At 37.9% G+C, this 17,440-nt stretch overlaps 1 protein-coding gene across 1 annotated transcript in view; it reads right to left on the bottom strand.

Annotated features, from left to right (window-relative positions):
- TRPC5 (transient receptor potential cation channel subfamily C member 5) overlaps positions 1 to 17,440 on the bottom strand; it is a 257,295-nt gene that overhangs the window by 132,439 nt on the left and 107,416 nt on the right. Inside the window, exon 2 of the mRNA XM_027609568.2 lies at positions 12,671 to 12,812. The gene's annotated coding sequence lies outside the window, so the exon portion shown is untranslated. The remainder of the gene's footprint in view (positions 1 to 12,670; positions 12,813 to 17,440) is intronic.

The following is a 17,440-nucleotide window of genomic DNA, read 5'->3' as shown; positions in this document are numbered from 1 at the left end:
CCCACCCTAAGTTCTAGCCATACTGAGCCGTGCTCTCTGAGTTGCCCTTTTATGACCATGTCTGCACATAGCTTCATCCCACTCTCTGCACCTAACAAATTAGTTCTCGGCTTCAGCACCTTGCTCACAGTTCTCCTTCTCTGTGAACTTTTCCCCCAACACCTTCAGAAAGGTAGCCAATCTCCCTCTGAGTTCTCCACTGGTACTTGGATGATATTTCTCCAATGTCACCTAACTGCATGCTTGTCTTTCTGCCACTAGGGTAGGAGTACCTTGATTCCTGCCTTCTGAGGACTCACACAGGTCTGGAACATGATGGGTGCTTGACAAATGAATGTTTAACAAATACGATCTAGCTATGAAGGGTTGGCATGGTCACAGAATGAAGTATTAAATTGTGTGGCACTGATATGATGCTTTGGGATTTCAGAAAGGGCTTGGTGAGGGCTGGAGATCTCAGAGAAGGTTTCATGGAAGAGGTAGCTCTTAAGTCAGTCTTTGGAAGATGAATTAAATGTGAAAATGTGAGGGTAGTCCAGACACCGTAGAGCGTAAGAACAACAGTGGTGAGATTGATCATGGCCTAGTTGGGGGGGTAGATATAGTTTTTAGGCTATAATAAGATACAAAGATTAAGGGTGTGCTAAAATTCCAGGGCAAAAGCTCATAACCTCAGTTTTCCCATCAGAAAAATGATCTTAAATACTTGCTGCCCATTTGCCACTTAAGAGGTTACCATGGGAGAAAAGGCTAGATGTCTTTTCAGATGGTGTCACAGATGTTGCCATGCTAAGCACTAAGAACTTGTCCACTTCTGTAAGGCAAGGCTGTGTGATAAACTGAAGACAAATGTATCCTAGTGCAAGATGAGAAGGAAGGGAACTAACTAAATTGGTGTCCTATTATATGCCAGGCACTGTGCCAGGAGCTGGTGCAACAAAATAATTAGTAGAGTTTTGAATACTTAATATGTCCCAAGCACTGTGCCAGGGCAGCACTATTACTACTACTGCTTCCTATGCTAATAGTAGTAATAATGAAGGCAACAAGCAGTACCATTCGTTGAACTTTCACTATGTGCCAGATGTGTGGGTTATAGTGGTGAAGAGCAAGGACAGTAAAACACAGTAATTTGAGACTCGAAGTAAGTATAACTGGATTATATATAGTCAATTCAGAGTCTAGATTTACTTTTCATCTCTTGCATTTGAAATTGATCTAGTCTATTGCATTTCCAGTGAGCTGGAATATTATGAGAAACCTCATAGTTTTCCCCTTAGAGAAAAATATCTCCTCCAGAGGTTTGCCTGAGAGTGTACTATTAGGGAATTGCTCCTTTGCTTTAAGGCATTACATCTCTAAAACTACCCCTGGAAGGAATAAAAAAATCATGTGACTAACAGCTGTTAACACCTTAATGTGGATTCCTTGAGGAGGGAAGTTACTGTGGCCTTGGGAGCACAGAAACATGTGTCTAGAAAGGCAGGGAAGGTGTGGTAAAGGGGAAAGGAGAGGCCTGGTGTCCAGCCTTGGGAATCTCTTTTATGTATCCATTCCCACCTTGACATTACACATTGGCAATGATGTAAAATGGGTTCTCTGTGTTGTCTGTCTACATGTAGGCTTATGTAGACATCTAATGACTTGCCTAATGCCCTACCCTCTTCCATTCCCCACAGCTGGTGCCACGTGACCCTTACTTACAGCTTTAGCCTCAGCCTTCCTCCAGGCTGAGACCAATCCTTTCTTCATAAGCTGTTAATGATAGAGTTTCTGGAATCTCTTGAGGATGTATTATTGGGAAGGTTCCTTCCCGTCACTCTTTACCTTTATACTTGGCAGACTGTACTCATTTGCCATTAACCTAAGCCAAGAGATGAGGTTGGCTTTCCCATCATTATGCACTGGCCTTGAGATGTGTTCTTAACTGAACAAAACAAAACCAGCCAGCACTTCATGCCATTTCTACACATGAAACTCACTCCCAATGTAGTCCACCAAGTAAGGAACATTAGGAATGGTCTAACAGGCTGCCTCGGGGGGCTTATCGTGTTCTCTCTTTTCTATGCTGCTAGCCAGAGGAGAGTGTCTAATGGGATTTGTGACATTTGTAGGCTTAAATGATGCGATTTAAAGAGCTAAATCAATGGGCTGGGAAGAAGGCGAGGGTGCAAATCCCAGTCCAGATCACTGCCCATCTCGACTTTGTGAAGAGGAAAGCCTCGCTTTACACCTAACTAAAAAAAAAAAAAGTGTGCTTTTAGAGGGTTGTGGTATCTGTGCATGGCTTACACTCTGTTCCATGAGGATTGAGCTTGAATAGTGAAGCCTTTGTGACCTCTCGCCCTTATCCATGCCTACCTATCCACTTCTGCATCTCTTCAGAGCCCTTTAAGACAAGTAAATTTAATCTGATAAACTTGTACAATCTCAAGTGTAAATGGTGGATAACGAGCATATTTAATGATTATGTACCAGGCACTCTGATAGAAGCTGATGAAAATGGCTGGGTGGCTTAAAGCCATACCTCTTCTAGGAAAAAATTACATTTGAAGAGGAACCTTGAATGCCCAATCCACAAAGTAACTAAAGTGGAAATGTTATGTACAAAGGCACAGGAGTGGGCTGGTCAGAGAAAGACTGTGGGTGTATCTGTGAGCGTGCGTGTGTGTGCATTTGGTGGGGTATTGATTTTGAGAGCATCTTGGCTCCTTTCATAGTACCACTTTGAGAACTTCCTAATTTTAATGTAGTAATACTAATCTTTCCCAGAAAGGCCCAGATCTTGAACCTCCTTCAGGGGACCTCAGAGGTCATCTAGAATAATCCCCTGCCCAATGATAAAGTCCCCTTGACAATATGTTAAGTGATTATTCAGTTAATGAACACTTCTGCCAATGGGGAACTCACCACTTTCTTGCCTGTGTGGTGAATGCTGACTTTCAGCAAATGCTTTTCTGTGTTGAGCTGAAATCACCTGCCTACAACTTCTGTTTCATTGCCCTAGTTCTTTTCTCTAGAGCAGCGCTGAGCAAAACTCTTTCTTCTGCATGACAACCCTTCAAATGTTTGATTTCAGCTCTCATGTCTCTCTCTACTCCGAGTCTCCCCTTCTCTAGAATTATGATCTTTCCCATGGTCTGTTTCCAGTTACACTATGTTTTTTTAAATATGTTTAAATAAAAAGAATATGTTCTTTTTAAATATGATGCTCAGAAATGGAACCAGTGCTCTAGAATGGTCAGGCCAGCACAATACACCGTGGCTATTTTTTCTTCATTCATATATTCAGCAATGCTTTGTTGAGGTCAAGATATCTCTTGTTTCAGGAGGCACTTTAAACCATCCTGCATAGTAGTGTATTGCAGTATTGTTTCTCATTTGTATAAATCTTATAATTAAATAATTTCATTAATTTATAAATAATAAATTAACATTAAGCACTAATCATATGCCGGGAACTATGTTACTAAATGCTTCACATACATTATTTAAATTATTCCTCACTTTTAGATAGTTATTATTATAAACTCCCACCTCACAGTTAAGGAACCTGAGGCACAGAGAGGTTAAGTAAATTGCTTTAGTTCACACAGCTAGTAATTGGTGGCTTGGGATTAGAGCCAAGCTTCTGAATCCAGAGTCTACATTTTTAACTACTTCAATGAAAGTAGACTCTTATATATTCCATAATGCTTATAACAGTGCTAGGAATAGAGTGTTTCAACAAATAGTTGTTATGCACCTACTATTTGTCAGGCCCAGAGTACTTGGTAGTGGGGAATACCAATATACATATATAAATGATATAGCCCTTGCCTTTAAGCAGCTCCCAGTCCAGAGGGAGAAAAAAATGAAAATATGTTAAATGTACTATGGTATGATAAGGATTCTAACACACAGTAGGGACACAAAGGAAGAAGTGTTTAACTCTACCTGGGGAAGTAGTTGAAGAGAAAGTAATATTTGAGCTTTGTCTTGAAAAGTTGGTAGGAGTTTGCTAGACAGCAGTGCAGGAATGGTCATCCTAGGCAACAGATACAACATGTGCTCAGGTGTGGATATATGAAACACAATGGTATTTTAAGAGAACACTGACTTTCTATTCTTCATACTTCTCAAGCATGTGACTACCTTGGGACCTTTGCACATGTAGTTTGCTGCCTATAATCTTCTGCCAGATCTTCACAATTTCTTTCTTAACATGTAGGCTTCAGATCAAATGTCATCTCCTCAGTAAGCCTTCCTAGATCACTTTTCCTAATGCAGCAAGCCTCTCACATATTCCTCTCCATTTCATTACCCTGACTTGTTTTTCTTCAAGAACTTACCACTATCTGAAATGATCATATTTATATTTGTTTATTACTTTAACCACTAGCTCTCCCAACCAAAATGTAAACTTCATAATAGCAAGAACCTTATCGGTCATATTTACTACTCTATACCCAGAGCCTGGCACGTAGTAGGCTCTCAATAAATTTGTATGGAAGTACTACATGAAATAATGGTGAGGATAGAGATGGGGTAATGTTCTGTTGGTAGAGCTCTGCTTTTGTTTGTGTGTTTAACCTCCTCCCTTCCATGCAGCCCTGTGTTCAGGCAAGAAGCCCCTCCATCACAAGGAAAGTTTTAATTAGTCTAAGACTAAGTCAGTATAGGTAATTTCATTTCTTTGGCCAGTGATTGGCCTAGGTTTGAGAATTTGTTGCAATTCTGGCTAATGAGATGTCCTGGGGGGCTTCTGAGAAAGGTTTCTTTGTTCTGAAAAAGAGATGTAAAAAAGGAATATTTCTCTTTTTGCCTCTGAATGTTGTCATTTTCTTGTGACACCAAAGACTTTGGTAGCCACCTTGGAACTAAGAGGACAGCCAACCTAAAAGATTCAGCCTACATGCTGAGGATGGCATAAATCAAGTCCTTTATGATATCTTTGAGCCATTGAATTAACCAACCCGGGAGCTGCTCAATCTCTAGTCTTTTAGTTGTGTGAGATAAAAACTCCCTTTCTGTTAACCCACTTTTACGAATGCTTTTGTGTTACAAGAAGCTGAAGACATCCTAAGTGACTGCACTTCCTGAAAAATCACCAAAATTAAACCATAAATAAATGGGAAAACTGAACAGATTAGTAATCATAGAAGAAATTAACATAGTTTAAAATAACTACCAATTAAAAGTCATTCTGCTCAAGCGGTTTCACAGCTGTGTATATAGAACTTTAAAAAATACAGATAGTTATCTTGATATTAAAAATAGTTCATTTCTGACCTGGGCTGGTTCACCCCTCCTTAGGCAACCTGGTGGTCCCCCACTCCCAGGAGGTCACCATACTGATGCCAAACTTAGTGCGGACACCTGATTGGCATAGCGTACTACAGCCAAGATCTCCTGGGCTCAAGAGATCCTCCTGTCTCCCAAGTAGCTAGGACTACAGGCCTGCACCACTGCACCTGGCTAAAAATAGTTCAGATTATAGAAAAAGAAATAATTCTACAGAGCAAGCATAATAGTAATGCCAAAATCTAATAAAGATAACCTAAGAAGAAAACTATAGACTATCAGTCATGAGAATAATTCCAAAAATTCTAAATAAAATATTAGCAAATTATAAAGCAGTAGTGAATTTGAAGAATGATACATTATGACCAAGGGGAGTTTATCCTAAGCATGCAAGCATAGTTCAATATGAGGAAATTATTAATACAATTGAGTAAATAAGTCAATGACTTAAAGGAAAGAAAACACGATTATATCAATACATGAAAAAGAATAATTTGATATTAACTCAGCATCTATTTAAAAAAAACTAAAGTAAAATTGGAACAGAAGTAAACTATTTACACACAAAAACACTATTTACCTCAGAGCAATAATATCATAATAAGTTGTGAAATACTAGATCCATTGCCATTAAAATCAAGAACAAGATAGGGATGCCACTATTATTCAATTATTTTAAGGTTCTGGCTATTGTAGTAAGAGGACATGAAAACATGATAAATATTTAACAGAGGAGACAAACTTACCTTTATATTTACATTATATAATTATATAATGAAACACCCAAGAAAACTTTCCAAAAATCTGTTAGAGCTAAAAAGGGTAAGGTGATAGAAGGTAAGAAAATATGCAAATATCAATAGCTTTAAAAAATTTAACCGTAATCATCACCATCACTCAGAAATTGAAATGGAAAGAAATCCAATGCACATTAGTGCCATCTTAAGATATCCATGAATTAATTTATTTAGAAAGGAACAGGACCCATGTAAAAGGAGTTATTGAAGGGGATAAAACAAGACAAAAGAGAATAGAGAAGCACATTATGTTGCTGAATAGAAAGATTCAGACTAATAAAAATATTTCTTAATTAAATTAAGATTTAGATTACAAAAAGTATGTCATACAGGTTTTATATGGAGCTGGACAAGAAGTTACAGTTTAAATGAAAGGATAAATGTGTGACTATTTCCACAAAATTTTTGATTAAGAAATAAAGGCAAGAAATGGCAAAGTAGGGAACTCCAAAAACCCATCTCTCCACTAATGCAATAATTAACCATTATAGCAAAAACCATCAGAATCAACTTTTTCTGAACTCTGGTATCTAATAAAAACTTAAAACAGTAATATTAGTGTTTAATGAAGAAAGAAGCTACTAAATTTTGGTAAAAGAGTTTTGGAGCATTTCTACCTACTTACCGTCTCCTACTCCTTAGCTTGGATAAAGCTGTGGAGACAGTGGCCCACATTCCTTGTTGTAGCTTGCTGGTGCCAGGCAGGGCAATATGGATTTTGTTCTCAAAGAATTGTGATTGTATGTTTTGACAGGTTAATATATATACATACATATATATATATATATATATATATATATATATATATATATATATAGAATTGCTGTATGAAAAAGAGGGATCAGCTGAGAGGATTGCCTTTGTTTTTTTTTTAATATTTATTTGTTTATTTTAGAGAGAGAGGTGGGGAGGGGCAGAAGGAGAGGGAGAGAGAAACTCTAAGCAGACTCTGTGCTGAGCATAGAACTCCATACAGGGCTCAGTCTCACAACACTGAGATCACGACATGAACCAAAACTAGGAGTCAGATGCTTAACTGAATGCGCCACTGAGGCACCTCAGGTTTACCTTTGTTTTATACGCCCTCCTGCCTTGGAATTTTCTCAGAGTTAGAGCAGACTTCCTAGTAGTATTTGCCAAATGCTGAACAGCAGATTTGAGGAGCAGAAGAAAGAATCAGTGAAACTAAAGATATATCAATTAAAATTATCCTGTCTGAGGGGCAGAAAGTAAAAAGGAATGAAGAGAAGTAAATAGCACCTCAGATGTATGTGAGACACTACCAAGTGTACCAACAGATGCATAATGGGGGTTGTAGAAGGAGAAGAGAGAGAAAACATGGCAGAAAGTATATTTGAGGAAATAATGGCCAAAACATTCTAAAATTTGATTAAATACATGAATCTATATATCCAAGAAGGTTAACAACGTCCAAGAAGGCTAAACTTGAAGAGATTCCACACAGACACATTAAAATTGAACTATCAAAAGACAAAGACATATAAGGGATCTTGAAAGTAGCAAGAGAAGTGACTTGTCATAGACAAGGGATCCTCAATAAAATTAACAGATAATTTCTCTTCAGAAACCATAGAAGCCAGAGGCAGTGGGGTAATATGTTTAAAATGTTGAAAGAAAAAAAAAAACCTTCTCAACCTAAATTCTATATCCTGCAAAGCTATCCTTCAAAAAATGAAGGTGAAATTAAGACCTTCCCAGATAAACAAAAGTTGAAGGAGTTGATTGTCCGTAAACCCGCCTTACAAGAAATGCTAAGGGGAGTCCTTCAGGCTTGACAGCAATTCAAAACCATATGAAGAAATAAAAAACACTGGTTAAGTTAAATACATAGCTAAATATAAAATCCAGTATTCTTGTGCTTTTGGTTTGTAAGTCTTTTTTTCTACATATGATTTATTTATTTTTTAAAGATTTTATTTATTTGACAGATAGAGCAAAGCAGGCAGAGTGGCAGTCAGAGGCAGAGGGAGAAGCAGGCTCCCCGCTGAGCAGAGAGCCCGGTGTGTGGGGCTTGATCCCAGGACCCTCGGATCATGACCCGAGCCAAAGGCAGACGCTTAACTGACTAAGCCACCCAGGCGCCCTCTATATATGATTTAAAAGACAAATGTTCAGAACAAAAATTATAAATCTATGTTAATGGACATACAGTATATAAAGATGTAAGCTGTGGCAATAACAACATAGAAGGGGAAGAATGGAGCTGCATAGGAACAGAGTTTTTATAGTATTGTAACTAAGTTATTAATTGAAACTAGCTTGCTATACATTGAAGATGTTGATTTTAATCCCCAGGGTAACCACTAAGAAAATAATTAAAAACATTTAGAAGAGAACCCCTCTTGGTGTACCTAGCTGGCTCAGTCAGTAGAGCATGAGACTCTTGATCTTGGGGTCACAAGTTCAAGTCCCATGTTGGGGGTAGAGTTTACTTAAAAAATATATATATAGAATAGGAAATGAGAAGTGCATTAGAAAGATAAATTATTAAAAAACAAACAAACACAAAGGAAGGCTATAATGAAGAAATTGAGAAATAAGAAATACATAAGACATATAAAAAACAAATAGCAAAATGGCAGAAGTAAGTCCAGTAACTAAAGTTTGAAGGATTTGGGTGAGGGCAATACTAGATAATGATATTCCATTTAGATATATTGGTGTTTGAGGGTTTTTGGGGAGGGGGAATGGAGTTGAATCAGGAAGGAAAGATCCTGTCAGCATGTGTAACACAGCACTGAGATCTGGTGATATAGAATCGGGAGTCATCAGCATATTGATCAAAGGTTCTCAAATCTGACTGCACATTAGAGTCATCTGAGGACCTTTTAAAAAATACTCACGGTTGGGTCATAGTACCCCCCCCCACAGTGATGGTTAAGAATAGTGCCCCAGGTGAATGTAATATGCAGTCATGATTAAGTACCATCATTATAAGGTAACTGGAGCTGTTGGGCATGGATGTGATCTTCAGTGAGAGTGCAAAGAGATCAGGGGAACTAGAGAGGAAATTTATACTTAGAGTGGAGAAGGGTCTAGCTCTCCACTCTCCAGTATAGTAGCTGCTAGCTACATGTAGCTATGTAAACTTAAATGAATTAAAATGGAATGAAATAAAAAATTCAGTTCTGCAGTTACACCAGTCATGTTTCAAACACTTAATAACCACAGGTGACTCATGACTACCATAGTGAACAGCACAGAGAGAGAGCATTTTCATCATTACCAGAAGTCCGACTCGACAGTGCTAGATGACCCAAATGTGGGTACTTTCGTTTACATAATGCATTTTCATGGCTATGGACATGTGGTGTTTTTATTCCTGTAAGGTCCTCAACTCTTTATTCCTTTCTCTTTGATGTCCAAGGGAGTTATGTAGAGCTGTTGGCAGCTGGATTAAATTGATGCTTTTCATTTTCACCAGAGGGAAGGCATGAACAAAAAATATATATTTGTCTCCCTCAAGTCACTCATCTGAATCAGGAAGTTTAAATCTGTTGTTCAACACTCATTATCACTTTGTCTCCATGATGTTCCTTGAAGTAGTCAAGGGAAAGGCAGAATGAGATGACACTGATTACAGTAAATAATAGGCAGTGTAATTGGTTAAAAGTCTTGCATCTGATTATTAGTCTTGGGACTGGCTTTCATCCCAGATTCCATAGGCCATGAGAAATGAGTGTCTGTCTCCTTTCTGTTACCCCTTCACTTTGGAATCTAAAGTGACAGTGTTCACATAGGAGCTTATTGGCCAAACGATCCTTAAATGGGACAGAAGGACTTCTTTAAAAGTTTATTTATCCCTTTTGACAGGAACCGCCACCTCCCAGTAATTCACCAAAATGACCAACACAGGGAAAAAGGAGAGGTACCCACTATATGTTCTCTAGGCCTTTTAGAAAACATGGAGTTGTTCTTTTGGTCACATACACGCAAATCTACAAGAAAGGTGATATTATGGACATTAAGGGAAAGGCACTGTTCAAAACAGAATGCCCCATAAATATTATCATAGGAAAACTGGAAGACTCTATAATGTTGCCTAGCATGCCATTGGCATTGTTGTAAACAAACAAGGGTGAGATTCTTGCCAAGAGAATTAATGTACGTATTGAACATATTAATCACTCAAAGAGCTGAGATAGCTTTCTGAAGCGTGTGAAGAAAAATGATCAGGAAAAGAAGGAAGTCAAAGATAAAGGTACTTGGGTTCAACTGAATACCAACCTGCTCCACCCAGAGAAGCACACTTCGTGAGAACTAATGGAAAAGAGCCTGAGCTGCTGGAACCCATTCCCTATGAATTCATGGCATGATAAGTGTAAAAAAAAAAAAAAAAAGACCTCAAGACTGAAATAAATAAATAAATAAATGAATAAATAAATAAATAAATAAAAGTTTATTTATGCTAATATTTAGGGAATATGAGTGAGGGGTACACAGGAGTTTTTTGTACTGTTCTCATACCTGTGTATGCATCTGAAATTATTTTAAAATAAAAAGTTACATAAACCAGCAAATCATGAATTTTCATGAAAAAAATCAAACAATTGGCTTAAACAAGGTTTTCCAGTCTTTCCCCCCATGCATTTTAAATGAGTTTATCCTGTGTATACATTTTCTATCCAGTTTTCTTCATTTTCTATCCAGAAATTCTTCACTTGTAAGAATTTCCCACACATTATTATCAATAATATCACTCTTTAACTCTTCCGCCCTTTCTACCACCATTTTTCTTTGTGGAAAAGTGACTCTGCTAGGTGAGATTGAGACAGTACAATTTGCACCATCATATGTTAGAATATCACGTTAAATGGCTATATGATATTTTATTGGATCGGATCAGGTATACCATAATATACTTAACTAGTCTCCAATTTGGGGATATTTAGGGTGTCTCCAGTTTATCTCTACTGTTATAAACAAAGCTGTGATATTTTTGTATATAAATTTTTTTAATATTCAAGATTTTTTGCTCAGTATAGCTTCCCAGAAGTCAAATTACTGGGTCAAAAAACCAGGAGCATTTTTAAAGATATGTACTGTCGAATTTCTTTTAAAATTGTGTTATTTGCCAGCAGTAGCTTTCTCAAGGGAAAATAAAACATAAGAATACCCAGAAAACAGAAATAGACCTCACTTTTCTTATATATAATTAATGATTCAAAGCCCCTTCCTTCTCATATATTCTAAGATTCTGTGATTATGTGACAAGTGGGTAATGTGTCATGAATGAAGTATATTTTGGATGTTCCAAAATGTTATCTTCATCTTAGGAGGAAGAAAGATTGGTGAATTCTTCAAATGATGGCCTGGCACTCTCTGTAGTAACAGACACTAAGGGCTACATGAACATTGTCTGTCCCTGTTTCAGAGCAGGACGTTATTAAATGGGTCCCAAATTTTGCCTGTTAGTTTTTCCCATTTCTAAAGAAGCAAGAAGATCAGTGCCTTGAGCATAGCTGGCACTAATTAAAATTGTAAAGATCAGTACTGGCTGGAGCTCTGGGGAGGTGGTTAGGAAAGGTATGTGGAAGAGGTAAACCTGAGCTGGGTCTGAAAGGCTGGGTGGGATTTAAATAGGCAGATGTGGGAGTTGGGAAAACACCTCTGTTATATGTGGGAAGAGGATGGAAGTCAAAGGTTTGAATTAGCACTGTCTTGGGTATAGCAATATTTGGGAAGAGAGGGAAGTATGTAGGAGTAGCTAAGCTGGGCCCGTTAGTTGGAGGATATTGAACATTTGGTTGAGAAACTAGGTCTTGATCTTGTAGGCATTGGGGAGTCACTCTAGGTTTTTAAACAGGATGTGATCAAGAAAGCTGTATAAGATGACTCTTATTGCTGTGCCAATGGTAAAACAGAGTAGGAGAGAATAGGAATTTTTTCCCATAAGATAATGGAGTCCCATCTACAATGCTGGCAGTCAGAATGGAGAAGGGAAGAATGTTAGAGTTATTTCAAAGAAAGAGAGAAACAGGGCTTGGTAATGGATGTATTATAGAGGATGAGGTATAGAGAGAGCCTCAAGATGATATTCAAGTTCAAGCCTGAGTGACCATAAGACTCTTCACTAGGCTGGTTACTCAGGCCCTGATACTTTCAGAGGAAACTGAGTTTCTGTCAAACAGATTCCATTTTTTCATAACCTCCATTTTACTTCAAAGATGCTTATTTTGCCTTCTTCTTGGTCTTCATCTGGCAGTGGTTCTTAGCATTTTAACTTTGGTTCTCTGTCCCAGAGGATTCTGCCAAGTAATAATCGTAAATGCTTAAATGCACTCAAGAAGTTCTGCTGAGTATTCCCTTCTAATGCAATCTCCTTCAGTGTGACTGTTTTGTAACTTTCTCATTTTGCATATTGGGATCTTTAAAACCAGGTCACCCTTGTTGTTACTGAGAGAGTTTTACTTTTCTGCAAGGATACATTTCCTGCAAAGTTGGTTGGATCTCCACCTCCCTTCCTGACCCAACATTTAAGATTAGGACTTGAAATGTTACAATAGTACAGTTTCAAAACAAAAGTTAAAAATTTCTCAGGGGACTTCCCTGGAAATAATGGTACATACCTGTATGTGTGAAATGGTGCAGTTTAAAGAATAGTGTCAAGAGAATTAGGAGACCTGGATTCTATTCTCAGCTCTTCTGCTAATTGAAGTATAAACTTGAACAAGTCACATTTAGCTCTTCTTTATGTCTCTTTTTCCTTTTCTGTGAAATGAGAAAGATAAAAAAGATGACTGCTAAGGTCAATGCCAGCCCTAAAATCAACTATGTATTAAAACAGCATTAGCAACATTTATGATACTTAGAGGCTACGGGGTTAGATACACCACCAAAGTGTTCATTCCATAAAGTTAGGCAAATAGGATGATTCAACTAAAAGAAACGAAGTTTGAGACTCAGTTACTGGTTTGGATTGTTTTTATAGATGAAATAAACTAAATAATTCTGACTGAATAACCATTCTCTTTGACACTGGGGTCAGTCCAGCATTATATGCTGGTTCTCCTAAAGTAAAATAGAACAGGACCTAAAGGTGGGGTTGCTCTGATTTTCTGAGGTCTGTGCCTACAGCCTGTTGAGTGCTGATTCCCAGAAATAGCAGTCATACTGCTCAGAGCCATCTTAAAGAATCCTAGTAATTTTATCATAAGGGGAACCAGCCCAAGATCCTTCCTCTAATAGAGACTTCAAGGAGTATGTTGTTAGAAGAGAAGGTTTTACTCCACTGTGCCCCTTCCAAAAATTAAGACGATTGCCAGAGTATCTCTATTGTCTATTAATGATCCCCTATGGCTGTGTTATCCACAACTTAACATTAGTGCTCCTGAAATCTGGATAGCAGATCACCGGGAGGTCAGAATGTTCTCTGTGTACCGTATAAAATATTGTTATAAATGTATTCCAGCTTCTTTAAGTATTTGCATCTACTACCTCAATATGTACAGAGCTCCATGTAAACAGAGGGGCATACTAACACAAAAACTCTGTTCAGCAAATTTTTCAGCTCTCAACTCAATTCAACCCTGTTCACCCAGCTACCTATTCTATCTACACCTTGCTCTCTGGATTAAATGCTAATGTAAACTGTGTTCTTCTTGGCTTCAAACTTTGGCTTCCTTTCGGACTTTTCTGCTTCTAGGACTGCCTCAGGTTACAGTTGCCCTGTCTTGCATCTCCTGCTCTGCCCCCCACCACTACTTTCCTTTGTGAGCAAGTGGCTCTTACAAGTGGGATTGAGACAGTATGTTTCATACCATCATATGACCACAGGGTATTTTTACTAGCAGTTTAAAGTGCAGGCACAAGTATGTGACCACAAATGAACAAAAGCAAGCCATTGGTGACATGTCCATTTGTTTTGCTGTCTGCTCCAGTCACTAAAGGATTTAAGAGGAATCTGGACTGAAACTGAAATGGAGAAAATTCTCCCCATGAACTAAAATTGTGTTTGCAGATTAAGAAATGACTGCCACACAAAAACAGACACATAGATCAATGGAACAGAGAGCCCAGAAATGGACCCTCAACTCTATGGTCAACTAATTTTTGACAAAGCAGGAAAGAATGTCCAATGGAAAAAGTCTCTTTAACAAATGGTGGTGGGAAAATTGGACAGCCACATGCAGAAGAATGAAACTGGACTATTTCCTTACACCACACACAAAAATAGACTCAAAATGGTTGAAAGACCTAAATGTGAGACAGGAGTCCATCAAAATCCTAAAGGAGAACACAGGCAGCAACCTCTTTGACCTCAGCCGCAGCAACTTCTTCCTAGACACATCACCAATGGCAAGGTAAGCAAGGGCAAAAATGAACTACTGGGACTTAAGATAAAAAGCTTTTGCACAACAAAGGAAACAGTCAACAAAACCAAAAGACAACTGATAGAATGGGAGAAGATATTTGCAAATGACATATCAGATAAAGGGCTAGTATCCAAAATCTATAAAGAACTTATCAAACTCAACACCCAAAGAACAAATAATCCAATCAAGAAATGGGCAGAAGACGTGAACAGACATTTCTCCAAAGAAGACATCCAAATGGCCAACAGACACATGAAAAAGTGCTCAACATCGTTCGGCATCAAGGAAATCCAAATCAAAACCTCAATGAGATACCACCTCACACCAGTCAGAATGGCTAAAATTAACAAGTCAGGAAACGACCAATGTTGGCGAGGATGCAGAGAAAGGGGAACCCTCCTACACTGTTGATGGGAATGCAAGTTGGTGCAGCCACTCTGGAAAACAGTATGGAGGTTCCTCAAAAAGTTGAAAATAGAGCTACCCTACAACCTAGCAATTGCACTACTGGGTATTTACCCCAAAGATACAAATGTAGTGATCTGAAGGGGCACGTGCACCCCAATGTTTATAGCAGCAATGTCCACAATAGCCAAACTATGGAAAGAGCTTAGATGTCCATCAGCAGATGAATGGATAAAGAAGAAGTGGTATATATATACAATGGAATATTATGCAGCCATCAAAAAACCGAAATCTTGCCATTTGCAATGACGTGGATGGAACTAGAGAGTATTATGCTAAGCGAAATAAATCAATCAGATAAAGACAAATATCATGATCTCACTGATATGAGGAATTTGAGAAACAAGACAGAGCATCATAGGGGAAGGGAGGAAAAAATGAAACAAGATGAAACCAGAAAGGGAGACAAATCATAAGAGATTCTTAATCTCAGGAAACAAAGTGAGGGTTGCTGGGGTGGTGGGGGGTGGGAGGGATGGGGTGGCTGGGTGATGGACATTGGGGAGGGTATATGCTATGGTGAGCGCTGTGAATTGTGTAAGACTGATGAATCACAGACCTGTACCTCTGAAACAAATAATACAATATATGTTAATTTAAAAATAAAAAACAATAGGGAAAGTCAAGAATATGTTTATTTGCATACATTATATGTTAAAAAAAAGAAGACGAAGATAGCAGGAAGGGTAAAATGAAGGGGGGAATCGGAGGGGGAGATGAACCATGAAAGACTATGGACTCTGAGAAACAAACTGAGGGTTTCAGAGGGGAGGAGCATGGGGGGATGGGTTAACCCGGTGATGGGTATTAAAGAGGGCACATACTGAATGGAGCACTGGGTGTTATACGCAAACAATGAATCATGAAACACTACATCGAAAACTAATGATGCAATGTATGGTGATTAACATAACAATAAAAAAATTAAAAAAAAATCACAGAGGGGAGGGGGGTGGGGGGATGGGTTAGCCGGTGATGGGTATTAAAGAGGGCACGTACTGAATGGAACACTGGGTGTTATACGCAAACAATGAATCACGGAACACTACATCGAAAACTAATGATGTAATGTATGGTGATTAACATAACAATAAAAAAATTAAAAAAAATCACAGAGGGGAGGGGGGTGGGGAGATGGGTTAGCCGGTGATGGGTATTAAAGAGAGCACGTACTGAATGGAGCACTGGGTGTTATACACAAACAATGAATCATGGAACACTACATCGAAAACTAATGATGCAATGTATGGTGATTAACATAACATAATAAAAAAATTATTAAAAAAACTAATGTGTAATGTATGGTGACTAACATAACATTATTAACAAACAAACAAAAAAAAGAAATGACTCCCACAGATTGATTTCGGTGGTAGAATACCTTGATTCAACCTGAAGAACACCAGTGATTTGTGGGCCTGTAATCTGATGAATACCAATTGATTGGAACATTTTGAGTGTTATTTATATAATTAGTCATCCTGTACTACTACTTATAGTAAGCAGTTCTGTAAGTTATGTCTACAACTTAGTGTACAATATGGGACTTTTATTGACCCTCAAATTTTCTCAAATACTAGCATCTTAGGATACTAGTATTTATTAAAAATATTCCTCTTGGCCCTTGTCTTTCCCAGATGAACCATGTCTCAAGTCAGGAGGCTTTTAAGCCCACTCTTTATTTTAATGGTCCCAAATATTTATCAAGGGCTTTAAGATTACAAAGTTCTTTTATATATACCATATCATTAAATTATTTTACATATCCTTGCCTACCTCACTGAGTTGCTATCATTTACTTTTTAAAATACTTGAACAATGTAGGGGTTAGGGGTGCTGACCCCCTGAGCAGTCAAAAATCCATGTGTAACTTTTGACTCCTCCAAAACTTAACTACTAATAGCCTGCTGTTGACCAGGAGCCTTAGCAGTAACACAGTCAATTAACACATATTTTACATGTTACATGTATTATACACTGTGTTCTCACAATAAAGTAAGCTTAAGAAAATGTTATGAAATCATAAAGAAGAGAAAATATATTTATAGTACTGTACTGTATTGAAAAAAAATCCATATATAAGTGGACCTGTGCAGTTTAAGCCCATGTTGTTCAAGAGAATATTTTCATCATCACAGAAATTAAGAGTTTGCTATACCACCCAAGGACTAGTAAGTGGCAGAGTCAGAATTATAACCCAAGTCTTCTAATTCCATGTTCTGGACTTTCCCACCTGGTCCATTCAGTGTAAAATGGAAAAGTGAGGAATACCCTATGAAATACAATGATTTAAAAAAAAGTCTTTGTGTGACTTGACCTCTGCAGTGATCCCAGGGCTGCACTTCACATTGTATTTGAAGATGGTTACCACGTTTCTGCTGAGCTCCAGCAAGATTCTGCCCTTGGATCCTTTAGCAAGTTGAACTATGCTTATAAATCCTTTTAAATGATAGAAATTTTCCTCACTGATATGGACTAAATTATATCCCTCCCCCCAAATTCACACATTTAAGCCCTAATGTCCAGTGTGATTGTATTTAGAATAAGAAAGTAATTAAG

Source organism: Zalophus californianus, chromosome X, assembly GCF_009762305.2.
Source record: "Zalophus californianus isolate mZalCal1 chromosome X, mZalCal1.pri.v2, whole genome shotgun sequence".
NCBI lineage: Eukaryota > Metazoa > Chordata > Mammalia > Carnivora > Otariidae > Zalophus > Zalophus californianus.
Note: the sequence above shows the minus strand (reverse complement) of the source record. Positions and strands in the feature narration are given on the sequence as shown.